The following is a 9,715-nucleotide window of genomic DNA, read 5'->3' on the forward strand; positions in this document are numbered from 1 at the left end:
ATTGGTGCTTGCTATAGGCAAATTCACTGGATTGACCTACCAGAGGATTCCATATGGATGGTAACCCTAGTGTCTATGGAACAAATCCTCTAACGAACGGTGGTACATGTGATCCTTAGACTTGAGATCACCGGAGCGCCTTGTGCACCGATTGGTGTAGTTTGACACTAGCCTAACGTAGTTCTATTCAGAGCTGTCAATACAGTGGTGATTGGCTGCATCAAGGAGTGTATCAAGACTATGGTGAGACATCACTCCTGAGTACGGGAGAAGTTATCTCACGACGCAATTCAGTAAATGGCAGTGACACAAAAACTGTGGCCACGGTGGGATTGAGTTGATGCTCTATCCAGATTATTATTCAAGTCATTGGTCCAGTAACTAAATACATACATATCGAGAGTAACTGAGGTTGACACCATTTATATGCCTCGGTCTCGTTGAGATAACATTTGATGAAAGGATTAGATTGTACGGTAACCATATCGTTGACAGGTAGTTGCTTCGCTGAATCCGAATCTATCAGGTGGCCATGATGTCTTGCTAGGGGCCAATCTTGGTTTGTGTGTAGTGAGACGATTAATTGGTATTAATTGCGATACTACACACTGTCGGTATGATAAGGAGCCTACGTGTCACACACATAGAAGATAATTTAAGAACTAGTTTGTAAGAGGGCGTTTTCATCATTTTAGGGGAAAGGGTATTTTGGTAATTTCACAGTGTAATTAAATTTGCTGAGGTCGTAGCCTTTATTTAATTTATTAATTAAATTAAATAAGTGAAATTATATTTAAATATGTGTTCGTATATATTTAAATGAATTATTGTTATTGTTAAATGTTAATATATAAAATATATATATTAATTGAATCTAATTGAAATAACAATAATAATTAAAATTAAAATATCTTAAAGGGGCTGTTTGGATACAAGGGGTGTTTGGGTTGGAGCCCAAGCCCATTCCATGATGGAATAGGGCAAAGTGTGCACTATATAAGTGCAACACTTGCAACACTTTGTGAATTGTTTAATTAATTCATTCATTAATTGAAAACAAATATTCCAGCCCCCTTTTCTTCTCTCTCACGCCAGATTTCTTTTGCTTGAAGAAAATATTTCATTTGATTTTCATCTTGGTTCTTAAAGGCTAAAGAGGATCTGGCAAATCCCTCTTTAGTTCCTTGAGGTTGTCTTCGTGTGGACTACATTGGTTCAATCCTACAGTTGGGTCGATACTGAAATCTATTTCAAGACAAATTGGAGGAGCCTTCAAACGTGGGTATGGTTTCTTAACCTTGAACTGTTTAATTGCAGATTTTAATATGTTGTATAAACTGTAAATTTGTGCCCTGATCTTGGTTCTAAGGAACGATCTATAATGTTTAAATAATTTTGTTTCCGCTGCCACATATGATCGTTTCCTAACAGTGGTATCAGAGCATGGGTACCAAATTTTACAGTTTATTGTATGATTTATAACATGTATTTGGTTGATAACATATTATTTTTGTTAAATCTGCAAAATCTGAAAATTCTAATGTTGAATGAAGGATTCAATTGATAAATTGGTTTAATAATGTGTTGATGAATGTTATATTGGTTGGTTGGTATCCTGGTTGAATGTTTGTGCGTTCGATTTGATTTGGATTTGTGTTATTACATGAAAAAGTGCAAAAATGCGAACTATGCATTTTGGGATTTCCAGAATAAAGCTTCGCCATGGCGACGTACTTGCTAGAATTATTCGCCGTGGCGACAAGGCTGCTGTCCCAATTCTGTATTTTTTGCGAAGGGATCAAACTATAGTTTTTAATAACCTATAAAGCCAATAATCATTCTGCAAATATAAAAGGGTAATTAATTAATAAACCCACCCAATTCAAAAAAAAAAAAAAAAAAAAATTGATTGTTTTTGAAATGTATGCTATGTACTTGTTTGTATATCCTTCCCCTTCTTGATGTATGTTCTCTTCTCATCTCATTTCCTTCGAATGTAAATCGAGGTTTCTAAATTTATTGATGTAAAATTACTTTAAGATTAATTTTATTGTAAATTTAGTATGATGTTTTTGTAATGTACTTGAGGCGGAACAAAGGAAGAGGCAATCGTACTTGAAGACTTAAGATATTCATTACAGGACCCCTAGGTGACCTACCGATTCCTCTAGGCTCGAGGAAATCGGTTTTAGTTGAGCCATGTACCGGAACATTTCAATATTTTGTTTAGAATGCATGCTAACGTTGAATGTTCAATAACATGCCAAACAATGTCATTCTAACGAAGATAATAAACTGGTGAGACATTAAATAAGAAATCCTTAATTAAAGTATATTAAGTCACGTATGCCCTCCATAACCATGGTTTTAATCAAAACACTGTTCGCCGGAACCTTGTTCGCCAAAGCGAAGGGTACACTTCTACTAGTGGGAGATTAAAATTCATTGGAGATTTTCCTTAATGGTGATGGGTTGACTTAAAATGACGGTTTTACTTGTTTACCAAAGCGAAGGTTGATAAACGCGTTATAGGCATAGTAGAGAAGTACACATATTGTGTGTACGTGGTGGCATGTAATGTCCACTCTACTGATACTGAGAATCACAGTTGAGGGCGATAGTTGGGGCCATTGGATTGTGTGATTGGCTTGTTGGCTTCTTCACATTTCAGGTTGATAGTAGGAGCTATCAACTGGTGTGGATTAAGTTTGTTGGCCTACCTAATCAACTCATTTTGGCTTGTTCGCCAAAGTGAAGGTTTGAAATGGGCCGGATGGGATCTCAGTCCACTAGGAAAGCCAACGGGCTTTCCCGAGTTAATAGTGAGGGCTATTAACTTGAGTAAAATAGTGGGAGCATCGTTTAATAAAAGACTATATTAAATAATAATGAACTTTACAATGACTTTATCTTTTCTGCAATTTTAGATTCACCAAAATGAGCATAATGAACCTATGACCGATAATCGAGAAAGAAAACAGGTTGGATGGATCCAATTTCTCGGACTAATATTGTAATTTTCGGATTATACTCAAGTCGGAAAAGAAATTGTATATCCTTGAAAAGCCATACATGGCTGAGCCTGATCCTGATCCTGATCCTAATCCTGATGCCACTCAAGAAGTAAATGATACTTATCAAAAGTTTCTTGATGATGCTGATGGTGTTTAATGCTTGATGTTAGCATCGATGACACCAGTGCTGCAAAACCATCATGAGAATATGGACGCTGCTGCCATCATTCTACACCTTAAGGAGCTTTTCGAAGGAAATGCTCAACATGAGAGGTCAAAAGCACTGTTTGGGAGTCGTTTGACTGAGGGAGCCTAAGTTGGTCCTTATGTGCTCAAGATGATTGCTAATGTGCCGAATGCACCAAATTAATAACCTTACTAACCTAACTACTAAATTGTATATAGGGTGACCAAGGGTCGATCCCACAGGGAATGATTAAATTAAATCATATATTCTATGCCAATAACCACAACGAACGAAGACAATAGGAAAATAAAATAAAATCCTAAATAGTAAACACGACAGCAGAATAATGAAAGGGGTTGCAATCAATGCAATCTAAAGTGAAACAAATAAATCTCCAATGGTAGAAAATATCAAATTAAAAACAACCAGTTCTCGGTTCAAGATCCACCTAAACATGCATTGGACATGAACTTACCGTAACATTATTCTATCTCGTTATTATGGAATTATTGACCCTAGGAAACAACAAGCTCTGTTACCCGAATTTTCCCTTAATTGTCACTACTGAAATAAGCTCTTTAACTAGATCCTAACCCTTGAACAACCTAGAATAAGCTCTCTAAGTTTAATTCAATGGCAGCCTTAAGAATTAGGAAAATAGATCAATCCAAGCAACAATCACGCAAGATTGGATTATTTAACTTAGGTTATGTTATAAAAGGTGACAGACTGAAAACTTGTCCATAATCATCTATCACCATGTGTTACTCATTGAATAGAAAGAGGACAATTACGTATCACAATTCCTAATTCTAACAGTTAAAATTCCGATTAAACAATTTAGCAGACCATTACTAAATCACCCAAACAGAAAATTATAAACAATTAAAACAGAATAACATAAATAATTCCAATAAAAACTAGATTGAGAACAATGTTACTGAAGTAAAGTTACACAAATGACATGAATTCAGGCTTCAAAATCCCCTTGAACTGAAGAAGAAAGATCAGCCGCACATATTGATGTAGAAAATAAAAGAAAACCGAAAAAAACTAAACTCTACTGCCCTCCTCTGTTTAACGTAACAACTCATAAATAAATAATGTGTTTTTTCCTCAATTCTGCCAGGAATCACGGAAATTACTTTCCTAGATCTTTGCTAAACGATAGACTTCCAAAACTGTCAAAATCTTATCAGATCTGGAAAACAGAATTCGTAATCCAGCTTGCACCAGGATTCTCACAATGTAAAAGAACTTTTTCTGGGCTCGGTCACTTCATAAAGGTTGTAGTCCTGGATATGTAGATGAATTTGGGCTTTTGAATCACCTGCTTTCGATATTTGAAGCTCCAGTTAGGCCAATTCGAAGACTCGATACTCAGCCAGGAAATCCTTCCGCGACTAGGATTCCAGGTCCGGTTTTGCAATAACTAATGAGGGACCAAACGAACTTGGATTCTCGCCCATAATACCTTTCTGGGAGGCTTGATTCGTCTACTTTACTTCTTCTGAAGAACACTTTTGCAATCGAGAAATCTAACTACATGAAAAACCTGAAAAATGTAGCACTGGTCAGAATAACAAAAAATCTGGAATTTCCTAATCTTTTCTCAATTATTTCATAAAGTCTATCCAAGTATGCCAAACTTACAAAATAAACTCTAATCAACTCAACTAGGCATGAAACATAACAAAAAACATAATATGGAAGGAATAAAAATATATAAATTGCACTCTTATCAAATTCCCCCACACTTAGCTTTTGCACGTCCTCGGGCACACTAATTCAAACACTAAAAAAAAAACTACACTCCAGTCATATCAAGAACACCATCATGATGCATAAGCAACAATATTTAATCCATGCATATTCATACCTAACTTAGGAAGCAGCAAAATAAAATAAAGTAGAGTTAAGGACATTCATCTCTCTTCATTATTTTCCACATTTACTCTCAATCAGTCAATGCAAATAAGGAAACTAATCACAACCAATTCATGTACAACTCACCTCTCAACTTTTTCCTCAACTGTTTCTCATTACTACTACAAACTGGGTAGCAAACTAGAAATTTTTTTTTTTCTGCTTTGAAAAAAATGAGTGCATTTTATGCTCCATCTCATTTCATGGTTGTGTTTATGGGTGAGTGCGTTTTACACTCCATCTTGACTCATCACATACCTTTTTTTTTTTTTTTTTTTTGTTTTCCTATTTGCTTAAACCAAATTTAGGACTAGCTTAAGAGAAACAATTTTTTTTTTTCTTTTAAGGATTGTTATACACTCTTCAATCATGCTTCGTTACCAATTTCACACAACTTTCAAGACATATTGTTTCAAAACTACAAGATTTAATCTGATTAACTCTATTTTATGAATATTGCTAACATCCTAAGTCAAGGAATATGCTCAACAACAAAGTCAAGTTACTATCATGCATCACTAGACGTTCAAAGACATGACTTAAGGCATAAACCTTCCTAAAAACAAATTTTTTTTTTTTTTTTAGATTAACTAACATAACTAAAGCCTAACTTCTTCCCCACATTTAAAACTTACATTGTCCCTAATGTAAAACCCCAAATGTAGAGACAGGCACATAAAACAATAAAAAAAAAAATATTGGCAAATAAAAAAAAAAAAAAAAAACTAAATTCAAAGGAAAAGAAAATTAAATCTGAATTCTTGGGTTGCCTCCCAAGTAGCGCCTTTGGTTAAAGTCGTTAGCCCGACTCCATGGCATCAAAAATATTAAAATGAATTACTTCACCATCAAATTCCATCGTGAGGGTACCATCATGAACATCTAATTTGTCTGAGCTGTATTTAGGAATGGTCTTCCCAGTAAGATAGGTGCAGGATCAGGAGAAGAAGAATCATCCATATCCAAAACGTAGAAATCAATAGGAAACACTAACTCATTGACCTGCACAAGAACATCTTCAACTACCCCTTCAGGGTATGCATTAGTGCGATCAGCCAATTGGATAATAACACCAGTATCTTTCATAGGACCTAGATTTAATGAAGCATAAATAGATCGTGGCATAACATTAATCGAAGCTCCTAAGTTGAACATAGCTCTCTCAATTCTGGTGTTACCTATCTTTCAAGGAATTGTAAACATACCTGGATCCTTGCACTTGGGAGGAAGTTTTCTTCGGAAAATTGCTGACACATTTTCTCCCATTATTATCTTCTTGTCACCATTCAACTTCCGCTTATTGGTGCATAGCTCCTTAAGAAATTTTGCATACCTTGGCACTTGCTTAATTGCATCCAACAGAGGTATATTCACTTCCACCTTACGAAACATCTCCAAAATTTCCTTATCCTTCTCTTCTTTCTTTGACTTCGCGAATCTACTAGGAAAAGGTAAAGTATTAAACTGAAGTTGATTTGAAGGGTTAGGAATTACCTTTGATTCAGTTGTAGCCTCTTCTTTCTCAATTTCATCTTCAATCTCTGCTTCCTTTGCTACACTTGGAATGTTCAGCTTTGGTTCTTCCACTTTCTTGCCACTTCTTAGCGTCACTGCATTCATAATTGCCTTTGGATTCACCACTGTTTGAGAAGGCAACTTCCCTCCAACTTAAGCCTCTAAATGACTTATAGCAGTTGCCATTTGACCCATCTGATTCTCCAGACTTAGAATACTAGATCTTGTACCTTTTTTGAAACTGTTTGGTATTCAAACAAAGGGACTTAACTATATCTTCCAGGGATGAGTTTGAACTCTGTGATGCAGGTTGCTTCGGTTGAAAACCTTGTTGTTGTCTATTCTAGAACAAATATTGTCCAACTCTTACTTGTCTATTTCCTCTATAACTGAAATTCGAATGATCCCTCCAACCTAGATTGTACATGTTGGAGTAACGATCACACTGCCTCGCTGGTCCAGGAAAGTTTCTTGCTGCATTAACCTGCTCAGCCTTTTCCTTTTGAAGTGTTGGGCACATGTCCGTTTAGTGTCCCATTGTCAAACATATCCCATAAGCTTTTACCTATTGTGCATTCCCTACAGCCAACTGTCTAACAAGAGAGGTAAGATCAGATAGTTATTGTTCAAGGGAAGATGTACTTACCTCATTCACCCTTTTGGGTGTTGCATCATGTCTTGTACCAAACTGTTGAGACTTGGCAACCATGTTTGAGATTAACTGTTTGGCAGCTTTAGGAGTTTTTTCCACCAACGCACCTCCACTTGCTACATCTATCATGTTTCTTTCTATAGGCAGCAATCCTTCATAGAGATACTGAATTAACAACTGATCACTTATCTGATGGTGAGGACAGCTTGCACATAGCTTCTTGAATCGCTCCCAATATTCATACAATGTCTCCCCATTATATTGCCTTATACCACATATCTCTTTCTTGATGGTGGTAGCTCTGGAGGCTGGGAAATATCTTTTAAAAAAAGCCTTTTCATCTCATTCCATGTTGCGACTGTCCCCGATGGTAGATAATAGAGCCAATCCTTTGCATCATCCCCCATTGAAAAGGGAAAAGCTCGCAACTTAATTTGCTCCTCTGTTAGCCCTATCGGTTTCATGCTTGAACAGACTACCTGGAATTCTTTTAGATGTTTATTCAGATCTTCACCTGCACGACCACGAAATGTAGGCAACAAGTGAATTAGACCAGACTTAAGTTCAAAAGCAACATCTAAAGTAGGGTACTGAATACACAAAGGTTGCTGATTAAAATCAGGGGCAACCAACTCCTTTAATGTTCTACGAGTGGCCATCTCTTCTTCTATTTCTGAATCTGGACCACTGGATGAACTGTGGGATGCTGAACCAAGGGCTATATTGAGACGAGGAGATGAAGAACTTGCTTGATGTGCCTCTTTTCGCAACTTCCGTAAATTGCGTTCGATTTCTAGATCAAATTCCAACTCTCCTGTAGAATCGGATCGAGTCATAAACCACTAAAATCACCAAATTAAGCCTAAATAAATAAAAACTAATAAAAAAATAAAAAATGGAAAATGGAAACTTTTTTTTTTCTTGACAGAAACTAAAATAGGCCAAAAACAGTATTAAATGATCGAATTTGACGACGAGAGGATGGGGCTAGAATCCTGTCTAGTCTTGCTCATAATTTCGTTTTCTTCAAAACGGGTACTCGCAGCACCCCTAATTCAACTAAAATTTCTCTTATGAATAGTAGTACTATTCATTCGAAACAGTACTACTGTTCACAATTCTTTTTTCTCTTTTTTTTTTTTTCAAAACCTAAAAAAAAATCACAAAAAAACCACAATTGAACAATTGAAAAAAAAATTAAAAAAACACAACTAAACACTGATTAAATGAAATAACACAAAAACATAGAACATAAAAAATAATCGACAAAGAACATTCCTCGGCAACGGTGCCAAAATTTGGTAGCGTGCCAAATGCACCAAATTAATAACCTTACTAACCTACCTACTAAATTGTATATAGGGTGAGCAAGAGTCGATCCCACAAGGAATGATTCGATTAAATCCTATATTCTATGCCAATAACCACAACGAACGAAGACAATAGGAAAATAAAATAAAATCCTAAACAGTAAACACGATAGCAGAATAATGAAAGGGGTTGTAATCAATGCCATCTAAAGTAAAACAAATAAATCTCCAATGGTAGAAAATATCAAATTAAAAACAACCAGTTATTGGTTCAAGATCCACCTAAACATGCATTGGACACAAACTTACCGTAACATTATTCTATCTCGTTATTATGGAATTATTGACCCTAGGAAACAATAAGCTCTGTTACCAGAATTTTCCCTTAATTGTCACTACTGAAATAAGCTCTTCAACTAGATCCTAACCCTTGAACAACCTAGAATAAGCTCTCTAAGTTTAATTCAATGGCAGCCTTAAGAATTAGGAAAATAGATCAATTCAAGCAACAATCACGCAAGATCGGATTATTTAACTTAGGTTATGTTATTCAAGGTGACAGACTGAAAACTTGTCCGTAATCATCTATCACCATGTGTTACTCATGGAATAGAAAGAGGATAATTACGTATCACAATTCCTAATTCTAACAGTTAAAATTCCGATTAAACAATTTAGCAGACCATTACTAAATCACCCAAACAGAAAATTATAAACAATTAAAACAGAATAACATAAATAATTCCAATAAAAACTAGATTGAGAACAATGTTACTGAAGTAAAGTTACACAAATGACATGAATTCAGGCTTCAAAATCCCCTTGAACTGAAGAAGAAAGATCAGCCGCACATATTGATGTAGAAAATAAAAGAAAACCGAAAAAAACTAAACTCTACTGCCCTCCTCTGTTTAACGTAACAACTCATAAATAAATAATGTGTTTTTTCCTCAATTCTGCCAGGAATCACGGAAATTACTTTCCTAGATCTTTGCTAAACGATAGACTTCCAAAACTGTCAAAATCTTATCAGATCTGGAAAACAGAATTCGTAATCCAGCTTGCACCAGGATTCTCACAATGTAAAAGAACTTTTTCTGGGCTCGGTCAC

The 9,715-nt window shown here is 35.6% G+C and overlaps 1 non-coding gene across 1 annotated transcript; it reads left to right on the forward strand.

Annotated features, from left to right (window-relative positions):
* Positions 1–7,481: 7,481 nt before the first annotated feature.
* Positions 7,482–7,588, forward strand: LOC116118490. Its single transcript, XR_004126161.1, has one exon. It is a non-coding gene; the product is annotated as a small nucleolar RNA R71 (small nucleolar RNA).
* The last annotated feature ends 2,127 nt before the right edge of the window (positions 7,589–9,715 follow it).

The sequence above is a fragment of the Pistacia vera genome, unplaced genomic scaffold, assembly GCF_008641045.1.
Source record: "Pistacia vera cultivar Batoury unplaced genomic scaffold, PisVer_v2 Contig124, whole genome shotgun sequence".
Classification (NCBI taxonomy): domain Eukaryota; kingdom Viridiplantae; phylum Streptophyta; class Magnoliopsida; order Sapindales; family Anacardiaceae; genus Pistacia; species Pistacia vera.